Source organism: Aphelocoma coerulescens, chromosome 12 (assembly GCF_041296385.1).
Source record: "Aphelocoma coerulescens isolate FSJ_1873_10779 chromosome 12, UR_Acoe_1.0, whole genome shotgun sequence".
Taxonomy (NCBI): domain Eukaryota; kingdom Metazoa; phylum Chordata; class Aves; order Passeriformes; family Corvidae; genus Aphelocoma; species Aphelocoma coerulescens.
Window position 1 is genome coordinate 20,598,289 of NC_091026.1, and position 24,043 is coordinate 20,622,331.

Below are 24,043 nucleotides of genomic sequence, written 5' to 3' on the forward strand. Positions count from 1 at the left end.
AACTGTATTTGGTGTAGGGGGAAATAAATAATCTGGACTAAATGTGCTCCTTACTGTGCTTGTGCTGGGAGTCTTTGATAGGCTTTGGATAAAACTCCCAATTCACTGCACTCCAGATGAGTTTTGAGTCTTTCAGGGCTTTCACTTAAAAGACTCATTAAGAAATATCCATTCTAGGCAGAGCTCCAAGTAGCTGGAATGTTGGCTGCCAACCCTCCCAGAAACAGGATTTAAGGCCTCTCGTGTGTTTGCAAACCAACAGCTCCAGATCTGTGGACTTTCCTTCCCTCCCCCTCCCATCCCACCTTAGGCATAAAAATATCAGCTATTTAATCCTAAAAATTACTGAGGTATTTTGAATTCTTGCTTCAAACTCCCTTTTCCTGGGAGAGCAGCATAAGGAATGGGTGCCCCCATTGCTGGTGCAGTTCATGGGTGGCACCTGCAGAAAGGTCCAGCCTGGGCTGAATTCCAACCAGGCACTGCACTTCAGCAATAAATACAATTCCCACCTTGTTAAACACCCATCTTGAGTTCAGCTCATGTTTATACATATATGGGACACTTAAATGTTAAGTGGGATTAATTAAAACTGGAAGTGTTTCTGTCATAGGCAGAGATATAATAAATAAAGGGTTGTGTCTGCTTTTAATATGGTAACTATCTCACTTCCTTTTAGAATTTGGGGAATCTCCCAGGGGAAAAGAGTGTCAAAGCCATGACAGTTCTGCACAACCAAATATTTCCACCTGATAGTAATACCCATGGAATCTAAGGTATGTGACAGAGATGTCCCTAATGCAGTTTTCTGCATGTGAACTTCGAGTCAGGTTCAATGTGTGGACTGGAATTCTGGTTGTTTTAGTGGCAGTTTTCTAAGGAAGCAGAGGCTGGGCAGAGGGTTATTGTGCCCAGCTTGTGTCCCCATGTGTCCCTGTGGGTTTGCCTCAGTGCCCCCAGCACTGTGGAGCATTTGGAGAGGAGCTGTTTGGGAAGTGTGATCCCAAAAGCTCCATCCTGGCTACAGAAAGGGATAATTCATATTTAACAGTGTGGAGACAGAGCTGGTGTTCACTCAGACAATTAAAGAGGCTGAAAACTCTCTGCCAGCCCCAGTCCTTAAAACGCTTCCCTGTGCCGGCTCCGTCCTGTGCTGTGTCAGGCAGGTCTCAGAAGGAAGAGGGGAGGGAAATCTTCTCCTGTTTGTTTTTCCTGTCTTTTAGACCAGAGAGGGTTTTTGTTCCATTTCTGTCAGCCCCTGACAAGTGTTCTTCCCGCAGCCCTTCAGAAGTGCTTTGGAACATCTGTGCACTGTTGCCTTCCCTGGTATTTTCCTTTAAAGTTTTAATTTAATTGGGGTCCTGTGGACACAGGTTCAGTACTGAGCAGAGTATTCCTGCCCTGGATGTGCCCTCAGGACAAGACTCCAGGGCAGGGAGGTGTGCTGGAGACCCCTGCCAATCACAGGGAATTTCCCTTTAAATCCCTTCATTTGCAGCTGGGTGAGGGATGTGTGGAACCCGTGCCCTCTGTGGCTCCTGCACTGACAGCAATCGAGCTCCTCTGCCCGGTAACTCTGCCCCATGGGGCCCTCTCACAGAGAATTTTCGGCTTCAAAGGCTCTGCTGTACCTTTAGAAGTGTAGTTTGCACTAATTTGCAAGAAATATTTGAACTCTCTTCCACGAGTTAAATTTTTTAAGCCAAAAATTGGGAAAGTCTGCTCAGAGTTATCAATTAAGTCGTTTCTGATTGATCACACAGACATGCTCCCAGCCAATGCCTGTGCAAAGAAGGTGCCTCAGTTTGGGGTGATTTATTCTACTCAATAAAAGCTTTACAAGTAGCTTTAAGGATCAAGCAGCTTTAAAGATCATGTTAGCTGATAACTGTTGTGTTATTGTGTCAGAATTAGGACATAAAATCATTTAATTGCCCTATTCTGTGTGTTCAGCTCCTCAGGATGTTTTCCCTCTCCACCTCAGGAATGAGCACATTCCCAGGTGGATTACAAGGTATAAAATATAAAATATCCCTGTCAGAGGTGAGGGGCCTCAGGGGCAGGAGAGGATTTTGGGTGGGAGGGGGCAAAGAAAAACCCAAAGTAGAATTTGCTATTTCTCTTTCTTTGAATTTGTCTTCTTTGAAGCCAATTCATTTATGAGGCAGAACCCTTGTGGAGAAAGGTAATGAAGAATATTCATGGAAAGTGAGTTTTAAATTCAAACACGAATATAAATGTTGGAAAGTTGAATAAGTGAGTGGTTGGTGTTTAGTTTTTGTTATTTTGGGGGTTTTTGCTAACGAAGATACAGCAAACATTCAACTGCAACCTAAACCCGACTCTGTGCAGCAAAACTGAACCCCACTGTGAGATGGGAGAACAAATATTTGCATTTTAACTGCTCGTAAACCATGGCTGCCATTTGGTAATGGTAGTTAAATCCACATACTGCCTAGTAAATCATACATTTAATCATTTTTACACGAGGCAGGGAACTCGAGGAGGGAAAAGGATTGCTCATACACTACTGGTAATCAAATTCATTATTATTTCACTCAAATAAGAACTATATTTTTCTGTCCCATACAACTTCCATGGCTGTCCATATTTATTCCAGCTGTCTGTGCAAACAAAAATAACTGCTTCAATCCAGTGCAAACAGATTTGGGGCTTATTTGGTAGCTTTTTTAAAACTTTACAAATGGAGTCACACAATTCCAGGCTGGTTTGGGATGGAAGGACCCTTAAAGCCCCATCCAGTGCCACGGGCAGGGACACCTTCCACTGTCCCAGGCTGCTCCAAGCCCTTCCAGCCTGGCTTTGGAGCTGTTGAAATGTGATATATGCAATTAGGCCAAAAAATGAGCCAAATCTCTTGTTGGTCCTTCAAATGGAGGCTTAAGAGAGGAAAATTGGTCTGTGGAAAAATGATTTAGATTAGAGTTAAGAAAGGGGGAATGGATTGGTAACAAGTCCAGCAGCCGCTCCTTCCTTTGGTTTGTTTGTTTTGTTTTAAGAGCTGCTCCTTTGGGAGCTGGAGTGACATTTCAGGGTGATAAAATCACTTGGTCAGGAAAATTCCAAAGCCTTTGTGCAGGCAGCCTGGCCTCCTGCCCCTGCCCCACCACGGAGCTCACAGGAAGAGCCTCTCAGTTCCTCTTGACAGCTCTGGGGGTTTTGTCTGTCTGATTTTTGACACAGTCAGGATCCGTGTTCCACCACACTTCCTCATGTCTCAGAGCCTTCTCCAGGGACTGCTCTGGCATCCAGCAAGGTGGATGATTTATTTTTATGGATAAGCAACCAGAACTTTCGGCAGCATTTTTCCTTTAGCAAAAAATAACTGCCTCAGTCTTGTGCTGCTCTGGGGAGGGCTGGGACTCCGAAGCTTGTCATGGATCATCCAATATTTTCAGGAGTTCTTGGGGAATAGGGGGGCCCTTGTAATTTTTGACCTCTGAGCATCCAGGAGCCGGGTCCTGCCATGTGAATTATGGGGATAAAGCCACAATTTAGCACCAGGCTGTTTCCACAAACTGCTTTGGGAATACAAATGATTTTTTCACTACGGAAAACAGCCCAGCCAACAGTGGGTGGAAGGAGAATGATCCTTTCCTGCAGCTGCAGATGTTTCTTGCTTTGAGTATCTCGGGGATACACAAAACCATGGAGGTGCCCAAGCATCCAGGTGAGAGTGTGCAGGGACTCTGTGTGTGCTGGGCTTTGCTGTGTGCCCTGCCCTTGCACCTTTGCACACTTGAGATGGTCTGGAATGCATCCTGCTGCTTCCCAGGCTGGCTCCTGAACATTCCTTGGCAATTTCAAAGGTGGTCAGATGTTCCAGGCCACACACAGAGAGCCCATGTTCAGATGTATTTTTACCTAATAAATACATTTGCCTTTGGTCAGTGGAGTTGGCAATTGGGGTTCACCAGAGTGCCTGAAAGAAAACTCTCAGCAGCAGTGGAAAAGTGATTTTATAGCACAAGTGGGCTTGCTGGGACTGAGAGAGAATTTGGATTGTTATTTTCTCAGCGGAATAGACTGATGTGACACCTGAAATGACAGTCAGGAATAGATTCTGAACTGCCACCTTCATCTCTTAATTAGTACAAGTAATTCTTTTGAACAAAATATGGTTATCATCAAGTTCATCCTGTCCCAGTGAGATTAAAGAGTGCTTGAAAGTCTTTTTTTTTTTTGTCCCAGGGGTGGGATAATCCCTGTAATTACCTCATATTATCCACTGATTTTCATGTATCATCTCCGGTGATACTGGGATCTTCTGCAGATCACTTTGAATATTCAAACAAGTCATGCTGAGACACTTCTCTTTCAACAGCTGAAGATTCCTCTGGTGGAAATGGTTACTTTGATATGAAACTCCTCTCACTGCTTGTTAAAAACATGAAAACGTTGTTAAATGTTGGGTTTTAAACTCATTATATTCAAAATATTTTAAGTAGCAGGATTTCAGTGTGTATAAAAAATTGTACCTATTTGTTGTTCCCATTTTGAATTTAGTGGTGCACACGAAGAAGTCTTTTCACAGTGGGCTTTAATCAGAGCAAGAAGAGAAGGGAATGAAGAGATTTTCATTATTTCATGAAGACCAGGGAAAGGCTGCTTTGTTTCATGTATGGCCAGGAGATTTTCACCTTTGTAGAGAGAGAAAACAGAAAATGTCATATATGCTATGAATTTCAACAAATATTTCTCTCTGAAACCATAGTGTTCTTCTCACAGTGGGTGTCATGTGAATTCCTCAGGAAGGCCTGGAAGTGTTAAGCTCATTTCATGCTGGTGAAATGTCAACATGTTCAAACTAATAAATCCAATATGTCCAGTCCAGACATGGGCACTGTGGTGGATGAAGAGGTCGAGCTGCTTCCCAAGGATTTGAAGGTGTGTTTTGTGTTGGAAGTGCTCTCATTTTTTTTTTCTCCAAGTTCTGTTTCTGACCTGCCAGGTCTGGGTTTCCCCCAGGCCCATCACTCGTTGGGAATGGGGCTGTGGATGTGCTGGTAACCAGATAACAATTCTCAGCTGTTTGTCAGCCTGGCTTGTCCTGCACATCCATCACCAAAGGCTGGGGGAGCTGGGCTTTGCTCTGGGGTGTAACCTTGCTTTGCTGTCCACGCAGTCAGAATGGATCTTCTAAACTCAGGGAGAAGGATCACGCTCCTGTGATGGCAGCCCAGGAGAGGCACCCTGGGATAGGAAATTCATTCCTCAGAGGTATTTTTGCACTGTGAAATGGGATTTTGCTGTGATGGATCCTGTATGAAAACCAAATCCCTCTGAAGGCAGAATGGAACAGTACCCAGGAGTGGGAGGGTTGTGGGGCTGTGGGTGGTGCAGGGTGGTGCAAGGAGGAGCTGGAGCAGGGCTGGAGCTCTGGGGAGCAGAGTGGGGTGCCCTTGCCTGAGTTCCCAGCTTTCTGGAGTTCCCAGTTCCCAGGAGGAGGCTGCACACCCAGCATGGCTGCACACAGGACTATTTTCCAAGTTGTGGTGTTTTCCACGGGGCACATGAAGGGATTAATGCCTGAGAATCCTCTTTAGCTGCTCTGGGGATCACAGCTTTCAGAGGGCTGCTGGAATTTCTCAAAACCTGTGATCAAGTGCCAAAGAAACGAGCTGGGAAGTTGTTGGGCTCTGCTGGCCGTTCAGGAGGGAGTTTTGCAGGGCAGCTCAAGAAGCTCTGAGGGATGGTGTCACTGCTCCAAGGCAGCTGCCAGGGCCTGCTGCTCTCCTCAGAAAGGACTGGAAATCTGCTCCTGAGACAGCAGCAACCAGAGTGTGATGGGCTGGGCCATCCCTGTTTGGTGCCTCATGGGGCTTGGGAGGGCAGCAGGCAAAAACCTCCAGTGCTGCTGCATCAAACAGCGAGGGAAGAGCTGCTCTACCGGTGTGTGCTAGTTTGAAAACAAACCAGTGGGAGGCACCAAGTCAGAATAACAATTTAATGGAAATTAAAGAAAAGGAAAAGAAAGTAAAAGGAAACACTGACAGAGTCAAGATACAGCCTGAGTCCCTGTTAGGCAGGGTGGTGGTAGCAGTCTGGTGGAATGGTGGCTACAATCCTCTGAAGTGGTGATCCTGTAGTAGAAGGGGTCTGCTCTTCCTCAGAAAGTCCAGTGGTGGCTGTGGAGCTCCTGTCCTCTGGAAATCCAGTGGAAAGAGTGTCTCTGGTGTTCAGAGTCCCAGATTATATCCACAATGGGATGCTTGGTTCCTCCCTCTGGGTGGAGCATCTCACAATGGGGTAATGAGTCATGAGGCCAAGTGTTGATTAGGCTCATTAACAGAAGATGGTCCAGAGGGAGTTATCTGGGAGTCATTAACAGAAGATGGTCTGGAGGGAGTTATCTCTGAGTCATGGGCAGGACAATGATGGGCCATTAACAGCAAGATAGTCTGGGGGGAGGAGGCAAGGAAACACTGCCCCACCTGATTTCCACAGCTCATGAGGATGGTAATAGAATACACCTCAACCCAGGACACGTGCCAGGAGCGATGCCAGTGGTTCTGGGGCTCCCTCCCGTTCTGCAGGGGAGGGGATTGGCCATTTCCAGCTGCTGCAGGAATGTCAGAGCAACCACCCCCCAGCAGGGGATAAATCAGCACTTCGTACCCTGCCGAGCTGACCCGTGTCAGTGGGTAACACACCGGTGTGGAGGGAATTTATCACACACAGGGGAAGGATGAGGGGATAATCTTGGACAGAGCTTTCACCTGTGCTGCAAATTAGTAAAATTTCAGGCTGGAAATTTGATAGTGACCCTGCCACCCCCAAATGAGTAAAAGGGATCTATTAAAATAAATGGGATTTAAGGCTGTCAGCACAACAGGCACTCAAGGATCCCCCCAGCCCTGGCACAGCTGGAGCGTCCACACTGTCCAGCCTTCTCCAGCAGTGTCTTTTCTTCCCCCTTCTCGAGCTGCCAGAGATTCCATCCAGTTCCACCCATCCCCTCAGCACTGAGTGGGGACTGGGGCAGAAATGAACTTCATCCAAAGGCTCCAGCTCTGCTGTGTCCCTTGAATTCCCAAAGGAAGCCACAGCGCAGAGAGGCCCCTGTGAGCACTTCCCACTGCGTGTCTGGGATGGACCTGGGGATTATCCATGGATCTGAGGGCTCCTTGGGCCTTCTGGGGCAGCAGATGCACGTGGAAGTGTCTGCAGGAGTGTCCCTAATGTGGGGTCAGGAGTAACTCACCCTGCTGGGGATGGGGTGACCCAAATCCTGCAGGGAGGGCAGCTCTGGGGTCAGAGCTCTGTGCACTGTGCTGGGCACCTCCCATCAAAGGCAGCCACAGATGTCACAGGTTACTATAATTAGGCAAATGTTAAAATAACTCCTTCCCCCTCCTGGAATTAGCCTGGCTGCTTTTAAAGGATGGTTAGATAAGAGTGCAAGTCACAGAGACTCTTCGTACGCAGTCGCGGCTGCAGAGTTCAAAGAGCTCTGTCAAAAATGGGATGCCCAAAATTATGACCTACCTTTCCTTCCGTTTCACATTTCCAGGGAGTTGTTAAAAATTAAAGATGCCTTTAAGGAGCTTCCCAGAAAACTGTGAAATGTAGGACATAGTGTACCAGTGGGTTACAGAATGAAGCAACTTTTATGCAATACATTGTGCTGCAAAGCAATTTGCGTCCAAGTGTCTCAAGTATTTCAATTAAGAAAAATAACGATCAAGGACAAACAACATTTTAGTAGGAGGGGATTGGATTATTTCTATGGTTACAGTGCTGGAGCTGCAATTGGAATAGAAGTTTTAAGATCCAGGTTACGTTTATGTTTCTTAAAATATTGATGTTAATGGCTATTTTTTTACATACACAAAAACTTTGGGTTTTTGTTTATTGTGGTTTTTTTTAAGGGTGGACAGCTCAAGCTATAAATTAACTTTATTGGTTTAAAGTTTGTTTCACTGCTTTAGCATCAAACAAAGGGAAGAATTTTGATTATTCCACTCTTCTAACTTAACACATTTAAATTGTGATCATACGCCATTGTTTCGTTGGTTTTTTCTCATTGAAGTGAAACCCCAAAGAGCAAAGAAGGATAAAAGAAATGCATTCATCTACCCTCCTCCTGAACCCTTGCATGAGGGCTTTGAGGGTTGTTTGGCTGTGTGGGGGAAGGATGTTTGTTCCTTTTAAAGCTCCTTCTCCGAGCATCGCTGCCCCCGCTCGCAGGAGGGTCACAAATGGGCTGGGTTTGCTTTCCTTCCTGCAGCAGAGCCAGAACCCATCCCCAGGTAAGCCAAAAATGCTGCTTTGGCCTTATTTCAGCAGGGGAATCAGAATTGCTGTGCAAGTGGATCTTGCAGCACCTCGAGGAAGCTGCTGCCTCCCCTAAAAGCAGATTTATCTGTTGGAACAGAACAAGGCGAAGCAAATTGGGGTGGATTTAAAACACTTGTGGGTTTCTGCAGTCGCCCAGACTGCCAGTCTGCCAGGAAATGGCTTTTCAAAGCCACGGGCTCCTCTCCCCACGTGTTTTCCCAGAGCTGTGGTGGAGTAACCACGATTAATAGAGGGGCATTGCCAGTAAATGGTTGTTTCTTTTTAGGGGCTGGGGGTTGACATGGCTGCAATAGCTGTGCTGGAAAATATCTGAAAAAGAATACAAAATAGGTAAAATTCTCGCAGACTGTAAGGAAAGCATTTTAGCAACGTCCTTATTCCTCACCTCTCCCTGTCTGTGGGATTTACAGCAGGAACTGCATGGGTGCAACACTGGAAATAACCAGAGCTCCCAGGCTCTTTGTGAACAGAGGAAATTCCCTGGGCTGGGGGCTGCTCTTGTGCTAAACGAGCAGGGGCACAGGATGGAGAGCACAGAGGAACAGGGAGTGTGTTTGTGCTGCTCACCCAGCGCCTGCGCTCGGGCTCAGCTGCTGAGGGACGAGCTGGGCTCCAGTCTGGACTCACTGCCCCTCCTTGGGTGGTCAGGGCACTGCTGAAGGTTTTACCTCAGTCAGCAGGAGCAGCCTTTGCCTGGCACAAAGGCAGAAAAGATACAGAACAAAAATTTAAAAAAAAGAAAAGAAAAAAGAAAATGGAAGGATAAAAGAAGGGGGAAGAACAGAAGAGCCCAGATCTTTCCCTCAGGCACTTGTCAGCTCTCAGCAAGGTGGTGATACAAGGACAGCAAAGTCCACTTTCTTCTCCTGCTCTATTAAAAGTTTGAGGGACAACATTTGTTTTCAGGTTTTTTTAGGAGAGGTACTGAAGTGTGGTATTGGTGTAGCAGCATTGCCTTGAGATGACTCTGCTTGGGTTCGGCAACAATTTGCTGAGATTTTCTGTCTCCTCAAGCCTGAGAAGGTCTCAAGATCTCATTGCTCTTGCCCCAGTGTAGCCCAGCCTCAGCAGGAAAGAGCCAGGAGTTCTGCCCTGATGGCATTTCACATTCAGATTAACTTCATTAGAGCAGGGCGTTGTTTTTACTGAGCTACTGGAACTCATCCATTTCTTTCTGCCCCTCTTCCACAATTTAAAATTAAAACCATTTTCTTGCAATCACCACACCTGATTTGCAGCTTAATGTGCAGCTTTAGGTTGCCACAGCCTGGCCAGAAGCTTCAAGGCAGGCTCAGTTTCCCCGGTCTGGGATTAGGGTGTTTGGCTGAATTAGAACTGGTACTAATTCCGTATTTACCCAAGCACAAGCCTCGTGGAACCATCAGCTCCAAAGGGAAAAAGGGAATGGAGCTGGAAGCCACCCTGGACTGGGAGGGTGGGCCTGGGGAGGTGGGGACAGCTCTCTCACCTCCAGGGCTTGGGGACCCTCGTGACTGATGAAGTTGAATGTGGTGCCCTTTCTCTGAGGGTGACCGTGACCTGATGGAGAATTTTTGGTACCCAGGGTGTGGGACTTGTTCTGCAGGTTTTCTGTGGGAATTTTTCCCAAAAAGGATTGGGAGAACCTGGTTCCCTCCAAGCTGGCGAGCTCTGCTTGTATTTTGACAGTTTGTTTATTGTGGGTGCTCAGACTTGTCAGAGAGACTCAGGCAATGTTTCTTCTCTCTCGTCTGGCTATGAAAATTATTTGGATAGGATATTTGGGGGTTGGGGTTTTTTAGTATTCTAGTCAAACTAAAATAAATAAAAAAATGAAATTATAACAAACTAGGGGATTAGAAGATGTTCTTTGGAAGGTTTAGATAAGAAGTGGCAATTTCTGCCTTGCTGCAGTAGCTGCACCTTCCAGAGCACGCTTTCCCTACCCTGGGAAAACAAGAAATGGTGTCATCATCCCTGCACAGTTCCATTACTGAATTGTCAGAGCAGCGTCAGATTCCTGCCAGCAATGATCCAACTCCATTTTCGCTTCCCCACGGCTCAGCAGCGACCTTGATGTTCTCGGGCACTGCTCGTGCAGAGCTGGCTGGGCAGGCGCAGGTGCCAGGCTCTGGCAGATAATTCCCTGACCAAGTCTGGGATCTGGGTGTGGAATTGGCTGCTGCTCTGCCCAGCACAGCTACAGGGGCCTTGGCTGAGCCTCCCAGCTGGGAGTTTTTAATGACCAGCGAGCCCTGGGCCATCTGTTCGTGCAGAGCTGTTGTTGAACACAACTGTTGCTGGTTTATACACTTTGGGTGGTCCTCCCAGAAGTGCTTTAAGTGAGACCTATTATCTAATTTTTCAAATGGACTGTCAGACAAAGATGTATTTTAATTAGTGGCAAAGGTGGGATCATTATCATGCAAGAGAACAGTAAAAGGCAGAATTGCCTGAGCAGAGTCCAGCAGAGCAATCTGTACCCACGAGTGGTGCTGGAGCTCCCTGGGGATGCAGGGATGGAGCTTACGGATCTCCCTCTCTCCTTGCCCTTGCTGCTCCCTCCATTAATGCCTGGGCTGCTGCCTGTGGGCCCATTAATGCCTTTCCCAGGGAGGTGTGCTGGAAAGGAGCAGAATGATGGAATCATTAAGGCAGGAAAAGACCTCTGAGATCACCAAGTCCAACCCAGCACCACCATGGTCAGCACCAACCCATGTCCTCAGACGTCGTATCCACGTGGCTTTTAGGGTAACACAGTCTGCAGAGTCTGGCTTTTAAAGTCTTGTTTTTCTCTTCAATTTCTTCAACTTGTTCATGAAGTTGTCATTCCCCACATCCTGGGTATAGAGGGAAATCTGGGGGGCGTGTGAGATGTGTTCATTTTTTATTCTCCCAGTGCAGAGATGTCACAAATGCATGAGCCAGAGAGGACCAGGACTCACTGTCTGTCAATGTGTGAACAGTTCCTTTGCTGGATGTCTTATTAATTACACAGGGCTTTCAAAAGCCATCTTTGACTGGTGTCATTCAGGTGTGGGACAATGATTCATGGACTCCTCCCAGAAACAGCCACTACTAAGATAATCACACGTGTGCCAGCTTGGCTTCCCCTCCTGCTCCCCGTGGTTTTCCTCCACGGTGTGAGAAATTCATCTCCTGCAGGCAGCAGAGTGCTCCTCACAAGGGCAGCTTGGGGCTCTGGGTGATGGGAGCAGCTGAATGCCCTGAAAGATCTTTGCCACACTGAAGTGATATTTCCATCTACTACCGCAGGTGTTTGATAATAAAGCCGGGCTCTGCTCTGTTTTCATTGGGATCTATAGACCAACAAAGTGAAACAAATCCAGCAGTTTACTGATCAGAGCTGGAGCCCTTTCTGGGTGCTCCTGGCAGTTACTGCCTCCTGTTCCCATCCCAGACATGAGCTGCTCTATCTCAATAACAGACATGGCTGCGCTCTTTAGTTAAAGTTATCGTTTCAGAGCCATTACTGCAAGCATCCCTCTCTGCTTCTCACTGCCAGGGACGGCCCTACAGGGGCAGATATCACTGAGGACTGGTGCCTGCACACGGTGATTCAGCAGCAAATTAAACCTTAGAACACTTAAATGGCTGTTTCTTTGTCAATTCCATACATTTGGGATGGTGATTTCTTTCCTTCACTGAGGACCTGCAGTAAGAGAATTCCATACCCAAAACCTGTGTTCTGGGTTTTCCGGTTTTCTTTGTTGGTGGTGACACAGCTGCAGGTGAGCCGTGAGGCCTGAAATCAGCCCCTGATGCAGAAGCTTTTGTTGTTTGGTGGTTTCTTGGTCTTGTGGAACCAGCTCCTAATCTCTCACCATCATTTAAAAGGGTCACACCTCCGAGTGACCACTTCATTTCTAACACAAATAAAGTGCAAGTGTTACTTAAGTACCGTCGATGAATTTGTACCCAATTAGTGCACAAGAGCTGCATACAGTAATGTTTATTTTCCCCTCTGGTGCATGTGCAGAAATACTGATCTGTTTGTGAATCCCTTTAACCCTCAGGTGCAGCAGCAGCTTTCTGTGCCTCAGGGGATGCTCTGAAGTGCTTCAGGCTTTTTTAGAGGACGGGATTCTCTGGAGCAGACAGCCAAAACCAGGATCAGCTTCCTCCTCCACCCTCTGCACTGGAAGTGTCTCCCCATTTCCCATCAGCTGGTGGAACTGGAGTGAGACAAGGCAGGTACATGGGGTTTAAGTGTGCTTTTCATTTTAGGTTCTGGAAAATTCCCTGCAAGCAGCTGCAGCTGTGGCCGTGCTCAGTGGCCAGAGCTGAGCCCGAGTCACTGTGATGTTCTTTTCCCTCTGAGCTACCAGTTATGCAAAGTGAAGCTTTACCTGAGCAAGGATTAAGATTTTCCATGTTTAGCTCAAAGCATTTAATGGAAAGTGATCTATCTGGGGAGAAAGGAGGGGGAGAAAGCACAATCAAACCCCCTTAAACACAAGCATCTTATTTTAGTGCTGTGTCTTTCATAAATCCTAAAGGTTGTTTTGTTTCTGCCAACAGTGTTTTGTTTAAAAGCTTATGTTTAGAATACAAGAAGGAGGAGAAAGAAGAACCAGATTCAATAATTTTCTTCTGCTTCTGGTAGTTGTTCCTTACTTGATTACTTGCCAAAGTGCCAGAACTGACAAACTGTGCAATGCCACAAAAGTGAAGGCAGCACTGCAGCTGCTGTAAAGCTGCATTAGTTTATAAAGTGTCTGTGTTGTGCTTCAGAAAATGAATAGTGAGCATTCAGCAAACCTGTTGCAGGTCCTTTCCCCCTTTCTTTCTCTTCTTTGCTTTTGGGCACTAAAAGGAGTGGAAAGTTACACATTTATTTACTTGTCAGCAGAGAGGAAGTCCTTCAAAAAGAAAAATTATGTGCTACCAAAACCATTTCAGGATGGGGAAGGGGATACATTGGATTTCCAGCCTGCCTGGTGCTCCTTTGGGGAGCTGATTTCCTGGGGTGAGGGGGCAGAGGGCTTGGAGGCTGGGGATGTTCAATACAGTCATTATTTTCCAGAGGATAACACCGAGATTTACTCAGTGAATTATTAAGTATTATATCCTGAATTATAACGAGCAGCTGATTTCATACTAAGCCTGGAATATGCCGAGGGCTGCTGCAGGAAAACACAATGCATCAGAGCTGGTAGCTGAGGTTTGCCAGCGCTTTCTGCTTGTTGTTATTCGTATTTTCTCTGCCGTGCCCCGCAGGCCCAGCTGCTGTCCCCTGTGTGGAGGTGTGCGGGTCTGATGTGCCCTCCTGTGCCACACAGCACGCCCGGGGAGAGCAGCATTCCCGAGGAAACCGCGGCCCGGGGGGGAATCCCAGCCCTGAGCCGCAGGAGGAGCTTTTGGGATCTTTTATGTTTTGCTAACTTCGTGTTTGAGGGAGGCTGAGCCGCTGCACAGGGAGCACAGAGAGAGCCTCAGCGGTGCAGGGAGGGAGCAACATTCACTGCTGCTTTTGCAGCAATAAATACATCAACATCGATGCACGTGGGAAGCACAGCTCCAGAGCAGGGCTGGGGCTGAGGCTCTGTGCTGGGCAGGGCAGAGCTGCACCTCTGCAGATGGAGAGAGGCTGTGAGAAACCCCACGGAGCTGCGTTCTGCTCCCAGCAAAGCCAGCCTCGTGCTGGCCCAGCGCTCTGCAGCTGAATAGTTATGCACGACCTTGTGGCGTGGATACCAGCAGGAAAGAGCAAGAGCAGGTCATGGGGAAAGCACACAGAAAGCTGCATTTATCACACAATCCCAGAATGGACTGGGCTGGAAGGGATATTAAAGATATTTCATTCCCCCTCTGCCACGGGCAGGGGCACCTCCCACTGTCCCAGGCTGCTCCAAGCCCCAATGTCCAGCCTGGCCTTGGGCACTGCCAGGGATCCAGGGGCAGCCCCAGCTGCTCTGGGCACCCTGTGCCAGGGCCTGCCCACCCTCCCAGGGAACAATTCCCTCCCAATATCTCATCCATCCCTGCTGTGTGGCAGGGGGAAGCCATTCCCTGTGTCCTGTCCCTCCAGGCCTTCCTCCATGCCCTTGAACGAGTGAATTGAAGCTGCTGCACCGTGTGCCACTGAAGGTTCACCCAAATCTTTGCCTGCCCCTCCCTGGGTGTTGTTCCTACCTGTGAGTGACACTTTGCAGTGCCACCAATGTGCCTCAGTGCTTTTATGCATGTGCCTACATAACAAGGCACCCAAATTAATCCTCAATGTGCTTGCTTACAAAGGAGCAGCATCGCAGGGTTGTTAATTAATCGGCCCATATCAGCTGGAGTGTCCTGGTGTGCAACAAAATTAATTGACCGAGTTACTCCAGGAACTGAGCCCACACGGTGATGGAGCTGTGAGAGCTGCCAGGGCCACCCTGCAGCCTGCCAGCACCTCCAGCACGGGCAGCTCCAGGCTAATTCTTTCTCCAGGAGCTGCAGAACCCAGGCAGGGTCAAAACAGAGAGAAGCCCTCAGTTGTTATGCTCAGTCATTTATATTTAGCACCTCTTTGGAAGACGGGGGAGACAGGCACGGTGTAATTAGGTGTGGTTTATGCTAAAAGCAGAGCTGCACTGTAGGGCTGGAGTTATTAGAGCTCATTAGGAAGGGCTGGGAGGCTGGCAATGAGCTGATGGAACCTGCAGTGCCACAGAAGCTGCGAGGAATTGCTGGTGCAGGGGAGGTTTGGTGGATGGGAGGAAGGATTTGACTGGGAGGGCTGCAGTAATGAAAATAGGATGGATAACAGTAAAAAGGACAAGATTACGTCCTTAGAAACTTAAAAATTACAAAATTCTGCCCTAGCTGGAAAATTACAGTTTTAGATGAGAGAGGAAGAGAAGGACTTTAATGTCCTTGTAGATCTTTGCCTTATAAACCAGAACTCAGAGCAGCTCTGCCAACCCCAGCATGGAGAATGTGGTTTAACACTCTGGGCACAGCAGTTCAAAGTGAATGTTAATCAGAACAGGTGTGGAAAAAGCCTTTCTATTCTCCTCATCGGCAGCACAGCCTGGCTTTCCTCAGGATCCCAAAAGGAGTTGGTTAAAACAGCCCAGCAGGACAAGAATCCCAGAACGGTTTGGGTTGGGAGGGATCTTAAAGCCCATCCAGTGTCATGGGCAGGGACACCTTCCACTGTCCCAGGCTGCTCCAAGCCCCAGTGTCCAGCCTGGCCTTGGGCACTGCCAGGGATCCAGGGGCAATCCATGCCCCCAGGAAAACTCTCCAGAGATCAATTTTTTTTCTGCAGATAAATCAGGATGGAACAGCAGAAGTGACTCCAAAACCGCAGGGATGGTAACAAGCACAAATCTCTCCTGGGGGAATGGAGACCAAAATTCCCAGAGGATGAGGACCTGGAAGCCCCATTCTGTGGGAACAGACTGTGCCAGGTCTGCTGTGCCCTTCTGGGGGCTTCCAGCTCTGCCTGCCTGTCTGTCCCCTTCGTTAGCAGCAGAGATGTTTGTATTTAGGAGAGGTGTGGTCTGTTTTCTCCACATGGATTGAAAAGCAGGTAAGACAGACGTGAATAGAAAATCTCCAGGTTTCTCCAGGGACTGTGGCACTGGAAGGGGAGGGAAAAGCATCGATTTTTGGTTTTTTGGGGGGTGTGATGCATTTCCAGCACTGGTGTGGCTGAGTCCCTGAGGAGAACATCAAGCAGGTGAGGGTATTTTGGGGCTGTGTGAGAGCCACCACATTCCAGGGCTCTGGGAAGAAATCAAGGAGGCTCTGGCTGACGATAGCTTGGCAAGTGAGCAGACATTTTAAAAAGTTCCCTTTTAAATCTGTGCAAGACTGGAGCTGCCCCTCAAAGCGGCCCCGACCCACAAGGAGATCTCCCATTTTCTCCTCACCGTGTAATTTCCCAGCAGGCTGATTGCTCCTCCACAGCATTTTCATCGTGCTGGACGAGAAAGGAGAAAATTACTGACAATTAGCTGAACTCTTCAGGCTTCACTCAAGCAGAATCCCGTTGCCTGCAACTGGGAACGCTTCCCAGGACTGGATTCCAACTTTTCCCCCCTCTCATCATTTAGGAGAGGGCTGAAGAGAACCCCTGCAGGGCCCAGCACAGTGCTGGAAGAAAAGATCTTTTCCTTCTTGTTACTGGATGCGCTGAGAAATATTTCTGGAGAATGTGGTGTTTTGATCAGGGAGTCTATCACACCTGTGAATAGGTGTGATTAAAGCAGGATTTACCCTCAGCAATGATCTGGAGAGGCAGATGTGGGAGCAGCACCCAATGAGTGATTGGGAAGATCATTTCACTGGAGGTTTTCACTTTTCCAGTAGTTTTTTTGCAGAGTGTCTTTCAATGCACAATGTGAAGAAAGCACCGAATCAACCAGCACTGCTTAATTCAACTAAGCAAGTTGTAATGGGAAGGAGAAACAAACACACCTGGATGGAAAAGAGGATGGGATTTATTCTGCTACTGTGTAGTCAGAGCTAAATGCTTTGAGAGAACCTGGTTGTAAAGCACTTGAAAAGCATTCATCCAATAAACCTCTGAGTGACAGCTTCCCACATCCTGATGCCTGATGCATTTGGGATTTCTTGTCCACAGGGATTTCTGTAGGTTGAGTAAATCCTCTGTGATAACTTCTGAAGAGGGAAGTACCTGAACTCCTCAAGGAACAAACAGAAGAGCCTGGGCAGGTACCAAATAATAACAATTTCTGAAATATCGAGTCCTGCATCCTGGGAGGGCTCGGAGGGGGACCCTGCATGCCCAGAACAGGGCTCATTCCATCCCAGAAGTGTCTGTAAGGCTGTCCTCTCCCCAGGGAATTGGAGCCAGCTCCATTTTAAGCCCTGACCCCGGTTTTACCCTTGCCCTGGGGAGCAGAGCTGCCCATCTGCTGCCGAGCTGCCAAGGTGAGTGGGATTTTCTCCATGTGTGGATCCCTCTGCCCCCGTGCCAAGGGCCTGGGGATGAGCCAAGGCAGCTCCTGCTGCTGCGAGCCCCCCCCGGGAATGGGAGCAGCTGCCTCAGCCCAGGCTCTCCCTGGCACAGGGGGGAGCTTTGGCAGGCTTGGGTTGTGCCAACACCCCCGTGCAGCCCTGGCAGAGGCTCAGGGAGGTGCTGTGGGGAGTGAGCTATGGTTCCTACCCCAATTCTCGGAGCTATTGTGTTCAACAGGGTCCCGGTGGGCTCCTGACTCAGCTGACTCATCCCTGTCATTCTCCAAACCTTTTGGACTCCCAGGGTAGGTGCAGTTCAGAGGAGCCTGCGAGCTGCCAGCGTGGGTGCCACGGGACCAGAGGGGAGTTTGGGACAGGTGAGTCCCCCTTGGGTGCAGTCCTGCTGCTCTGATCCCCTGCCAGCTCCCAGGGACAGCGACAGCCATGTGTGCAGAGCTGGGGCTGCTGGCTGGGGCACAGGTTTGCGTTTGGGAGGGCACCCAAGGTCATCTGTTCACAGGAGCTTGCTCTGGGTTTCAAGTGCTCAGCCCTGTTTGACCATTACCTTGTGGTGGAGTGCCCATCCCACCATCCCTGGGGGGCTGTAAGCCCCAGTGGGGACATGGGGTAGTGGTGGCTTTGGCACTGGAGATGGAACATTTGGACTTGCTGGTCTTAAAGGTCTTTTCCAGCCTGACTGATTCTGTGGTCCCTGATGGCTGGGGCACACTGGGGTGGTGTCCCCACACCGGGCAGGGCTGTCTGGGGGAGTGTACTAGTTTGAAAACAAACCAGTGGGAGGCACCAAGTCAGAATAACAATTTAATGGAAATTATAGAAAAGGAAAAGAAAGTAAAAGGAAACACTGACAGAGTCAAGATACAGCCTGAGTCCCTGTCAGGCAGGGTGGTGGCAGCAGTCTGGTGGAATGGTGGCTGCAGTCCTCTGAAGTGGTGATCCTGTAGTAGAAGGGGTCTGCTCTTCCTCAGAAAGTCCAGTGGTGGCTGTGTAGCTCCTGTCCTCTGGAAATCCAGTGGAAAGGGTGTCTCTGGTGTTTAGAGTCCCAGATTATATCCACGATGGGATGCCTGGTTCCTCCCTCTGGGTGGAGCATCTCACAATGGGGTAATGAGTCATGAGGCCAAGTGTTGATTAGGCTCATTAACAGAAGATGGTCTGGAGGGAGTTATCTGGGAGTCATGGGCAGGACAATGATGGGCCATTAACAGCAAGATAGTCTGGGGGGAGGAGGCAAGGAAACACTGCCCCACCTGATTGCCACAGCTCATGAGGATGGTAATAGAATACACCTCAACCCAGGACAGGGAGCTTTGTACAATTTCCTGATTAACTCTGGTGCTCTCTGCCCTCAGCCTGGAGCACTTGTCCCTGTGCCTGCCCTTTACCCCATCCCTCACCCTCCAGCCAGTTCTCCCCAAGATACTTCTCATGGCTCTTGCAGACAAATGAAATTTGTCTCTTCCCCCTCCATCTCCCCACTCTTCCTGGTGCTGGGGCAGGCTGAGCTGGGCTCTTCCCTGAGCTGAGCTCAGCTGGGCCGAGGCCATGGACAACAAGCACATCCTTCAAACAGCATTTCTCCTGCAGCAAGGAGCATCCAGCCCTTCCCAGGCAGGCACAGAGCGCTGGGTCAGCTCTGCTGAGGGGCAGCAGCGCTGCTCTGGGAGGTGCCAGTGCAGCTGCACTCCCAGTTTAACCTCTACTGAGCAATGGGGAACAGAGTCTGTTACAGTAAATCTCTGTCACTAAAAAAAACCCCAGAGCCTGTTCTGCTTTGTCTTCAGACAGAATGAACTGTTTCTGTCACAGGAGATGTTGCCTCACCCCTACCAGTTAGAACATATTTGACTTTTCATTAATTTAAACTTAGAGGAAGAGAAATCTCTTTGCTAAGCAAAGAGGAATTTGCAAACATGGGCATTTACAAACAGCTCCTCTTGCCTGCTCCAGAGCTCTGTGGTTTTTTCCTTTCTCTGTTTTCGAGTAAAAATGACAGGAAGGTCGCCGTGACCGTGGCTTAACAATTGGGCCTGTGAATTTGACAAATGCTGCAGCCTCACATGATTGTGCTTCCATGAGTAATTTTTTTCTTCCACCAAGAGCTCCTCTGGAGGAGGAGAAGGAGGAGGCTGACCCCGGAGCCCTCCCAAAGGCGCTCTGATACCTCCTGGTTTTCCCCTTCAGCAGGGCCATTTGTCTGGGTGCTTGACATTTGTCCTACGTTTTTGTGCCACCTACTCCAGCTGCCTCTGATTGAATCACTGCTGCTGTTATTATTGCTCTGTTCCTTGACTTTTGCCAGTGAACTGAAAATACTTCCATTCTTGTTTGCTATTGATCAGATAATTCACAGGTCTGAGCTGCTCTGACGTGGCCAGGACTGCGACTTCATGTGTCGGAAAATAAATACATATAAGGAATAGTTGACGCTTCTGTCCCTGTTTTTACAAGATGTTTTAATATTTGCAGTATGTTTTGGATGTGTTACAATTGGCAGTAATTCCATTACAAGGCATTTATTGTGTGTTTCCAGGAGGGGAATTGTACCTGGGAAAACAAAACAACTCAAAATTCTTTTGAAATTACTCAGCTCTGCTTTTATTTTAATTTTTTCTCCTTTAAAAAAAAAACCCTGTTGTAGATGAAATAATTGCAACTGGTGCTTGCCTGAAAATTCACCAAGGCTTGGGAGTGTTTGCTCCTGTCCTCCTGCCCTGCTCAGCAGGGACTCCCCAGGAGCTGCTCCCACTCCCTCTGGAGTCCCTGGGAGCAGTGGGATTTGTGATAAGGGGGGCAGTGGGATTACCTTGACCTTAGAATTTGGGCTATTGATTAAACCAGGTGTCCATGCAAAGCAGTCTCTGAGTTATTTATCTCAGAGATCACAAATAACAGGATAATCCATAACCTATTCCACTTTTTCACGCATCTTCAACCAGGACACAAATATTTCTTTTTGCCTCCACCATTATTCCCACTCAGATGACTGCAGGGATACAGAATTGTACAACTATTTGCTTCTCCAATCATGCTGCATTTTTCCAATGTGATTTATAGACCTGTGATGAGGAGACCTTTCCCTAATAATGGATTTTTCCAAATGAATTTGCATCGTTTTCACAGATCATACTCCTCACTTCAGTTCCTTTGCCTGCCATTTGCTCTGGCTGTTAAACAGCTTTAAAATTCAAGTGTGATTATTCAGAAATCACTTCATAAAACATCATATGCCAGGAGCCACCGGGCTCTCCCTTCTGTCTCACCCGAGGAAAGAGAAGCTGCTGAGTTTGAATGAGCAGTGGAAAGTTCATTAGGGATAATTGTTGATGAGATAGGGAAGTGAATTACAGAAATGAGATCAGAAACATGTAATTGTCTCCACTGTGGGCAGGATGCTCTGCAGAGGAGAGGATGTGCAGCTCCAGGGTTGTGGAGGCTCTGGGGGTGGGGAGGGACCTCTGGCTAGTACAGCCTGGCAAACACGGGCCAAATCGGGGACATTTCCCTCTGCTCAAAGCACGGTCCCTGGGCTCAGGCCCTGGGAGGGAAGGAATCAATGGGAAGTTGTGGATTTGAAAGACAAAGAGGTGTTGGTGAGGCCGCAGGGGGTGCTCTGAGGAGGAGCAAAGTGGGGCTTTGGCTGTCACAGGTTCCCAGAAGGGTTTGGATCGGAAGGGACCTTAAGGGTCACCTCATCCCACCCTGCCATGGGCAGGGACACCTTCCACTGTGCCAGGCTGCTCCAAGCCCCAATGTCCAGCCTGGCCTTGGGCACTGCCAGGGATCCAGGGGCAGCCACAGCTGCTCTGGGCACCCTGTGCCAGGGCCTGCCCACCCTCCCAGGGAAGGATTTATCCCCAGTATCCAACCCAAACCTGTTTTCTTCCCATTTGAAGCCATTCCCTGTTGCCCTGGCACTCCATGCCCTCTAAAAAGTCCCCCTGTGTGGATAAACAGGTTTAAATCATTCCTCTGACATTTCCTTCTCCAGGCTGGTCTGACACTGTTGGTGTGATGATGAGCCTCAGGTGAGGGACAGGGGCAGATTCCACACACAGATCCCAAATGGGGCTGGCTTGTGGGAAGTGCTTTTATGGAGCAGGAGATTGTAGTTACCAGTGTCTGTTTTCCTCAGAATAATGAAATGCTAAAATAACAGCACCAGTCCTGGCTCTCGGTGTCACTATTATTTGTTTTGCTTTGAGCACAAATAGTGGAGTATGAGATGGCATTTTCTTATCTGAGGAGAGTCAAAGAGTGAGAAACAGATCTGGAAAAGGATTTTTTTATTTGGAGTTGGATGGTAACGGATGGAAGAAAAAAGAAGGAATCACAAACAAAACTTGCAGTTAGGGGAGAAGGAAAAAACCTCATTTTTGTGCCTTTATGTAACTGAGGCACTGAAATGAAGCATTCAGTAAGAAGTGAGAGGGATATTGGGAGCTGGAAAAGAGGCCAGGTCCTCCAGAGCATAGAAATGGGGAAAGGGAATGACCAGCCAGTAAGAGTGGAAATACTGAAAAACTAAAGGTGTCTGTGGGGGCTGCAGAGTTAACCTTGAGGAGGGAACGTTCTGCTGGAGCTCTGTGCAAGGTTAAACCTGGACGTATTTTTCTCGCCCCAAAGTCTGCTCTGCTCTTTCCAAGCCTCATTAACCATTTTGCTGAACATTACAATCATTTCTCTTCTGCCAGGTTAGATCACATTTTTCAACCTTTTAGGTACAAGACCTTAGAATTATTGATCCAATGAATCATACTGGCTTAGGTGCTGGCTGCTGCTGTAAGCTCCTGGAGAAACCAGGATGTTGGCTAAATACTGAACAGATTTCTCTGAAATTCTTCACGTTGGGGGATGTTTTTCCATGTGGAAAAAGCAGCAGCAGAGGGACATCACCTCTTTGCAGTTCTTAGGGTGCTGCATGATGTTTAAGGCTCCTAATGATGTCCAAAGACCAAATGAAAAACCCAAACAGGGATATTTTCTTTGTTATTATGAGGTCTTTGTACCACTGAGGCATTCTGAGCATGGGGATGTTATTTTGGTTTTTATTTGACATCTGGGTTCACTGGGTGTGCAGTGGGATGGGCAGGAGCAGGTTTGACTTCTTGGGTCTGCAACCTTCCGCCAGAGAGGGTTTATAAGGAAGAAATCTTCCCTGTGAGGGTGGGCAGGCCCTGGCACAGGGTGCCCAGAGCAGCTGGGGCTGCCCCTGGATCCCTGGCAGTGCCCAAGGCCAGGCTGGACATTGGGGCTTGCAGCAGCCTGGGATGGTGGAAGGTGTCCCTGCCCAGGGCAGGGGTGGCACTGGATGGGATTTAAGGTCCTTCCAACCCAAACCATCCTGGGATTCTAAGAATTTTCTTTCCAGTGTTTCAGGTTCTGCAGGACCAGCAGGGATTGCAGCTTTTGGGGAGGGCAGGACCAACCACCTCATCCTTGGAAGAGCCCCAAAGCCAGGCAAAGCAGGGGAAGCAGGGAATGCTGCCTGCCCTGCCTGTGTTTGAAATGCCACAGGGAATTCCTGCCAGGGATAAGAACAGGACATCCCGAGCCTCAGACTTGTACTTGAACATCAGGTTCTTGTCTTCCAGCTCAAGTACTTCACGTTTGCTTTCTTTAAAAAAGCTTCTTAAAACTGTCAGAAAAATCCCACCTGGCATCCCAAGTGCTTCAGCGTTAGACAGGAATTTTGAGTATCCCCCAAATAACAGAAATGAAATACAGTCTCTTAATTAGATAAAACATAATGATGTTTGTAAATACCAAATCATTATGCCAATATCTATTGGTAAAAATACCATTACTAATTATATTTCCTTTGGTGTTTACAGAAGGAAATGCATCATTCATGAGCCTCACACCAAACTGGGATTACAAAGCTGCACGTGGATATTTAGTTTACCACAAAATACACACTGGCAACCAACTTGAGGCAATGCATCCTGGCAGGTCTGAACTGCTCTCTGTAAGCTTCGAGAGAAATGAGCTGTGTGATTTAATTTGTAGAAAAGTGTTTTGGTAGAATTTGATAATCAAGGGTGGACTTGGAGATTTTGGAGGCCTTTTCCATCCGTAATGATTCTATAATATTGAACAGAAATTCCCAATTCACTTCTCTGTTTTGTAAGACTAAGGAGATGGAAATAGTTAATAATTTTGAATAAAACCAACTTTCCTTTAGCAAAGCAAACAGCAACAAAAAGCTGTGGTAATTCTCTTGCAGCCTTCCAAAGCAATTATGCTGTAATGACTGCTGAAGAGATTTTCATGTTGTTTCAAACACTGGTTGGAGCAACTGGAAGCTACAAATTTTTTCTCATTGTGACTTTATTATCTGAAAGGAAATGACTAATTTGGAGTTGGTTATTATTGTTTTATAGCCCATGAAATATAAGTATCTAAGTAAACATTTCCATGAATTTAAATATATAATACACATAATGTGAAATACATAAGCCCTCGGCTTCTGGGCCAGATTTTACTGTATTATTATTATTATATTTATGCCAGAAAATAAATGTTCTCTCTTCCTAGGCCTGTTTTTCACAGTCACCTCCTCCCTGAGGTCAGATGTGTGGTGAGCAGAGGAGAGCAGCACAGAGAATCGTGGAATCCCAGAGAGCCTGGGTTGGAAGGGATGTTAAAGGAGGGCTCATTGCATCTCCCACCTCTGCCTCCTCCGGCCATGAGCCGCCCCTGGAGCAAAGGTCTCCCTGGGGTGAAGCTGCTGCCAGACAAAGCACTGGGCAGGTGCTGTGCAGGTAACACATTTTATAAAGCTGGC

General features: G+C 47.9%; 1 long non-coding RNA gene across 7 annotated transcripts in view; it reads left to right on the top strand.

Moving 5' to 3' along the window:
* The window catches only part of LOC138117701 (uncharacterized), a 52,745-nt gene extending 29,036 nt beyond the window's left edge, over positions 1-23,709 (top strand). For 3 of the 7 annotated variants that reach the window (XR_011154807.1, XR_011154806.1, XR_011154804.1), the window contains 2 exons: positions 680-776; positions 4,213-4,841. This is a non-coding gene — a long non-coding RNA (uncharacterized lncRNA). Of the gene's footprint in view, positions 1-679; positions 777-4,212; positions 4,842-12,338; positions 12,517-15,577; positions 15,838-23,090 lie in introns of those variants that run through there. The other 4 variants (XR_011154809.1, XR_011154808.1, XR_011154810.1 and 1 more) reach the window with 4 other exon arrangements.
* Positions 23,710-24,043: the final 334 nt, after the last annotated feature.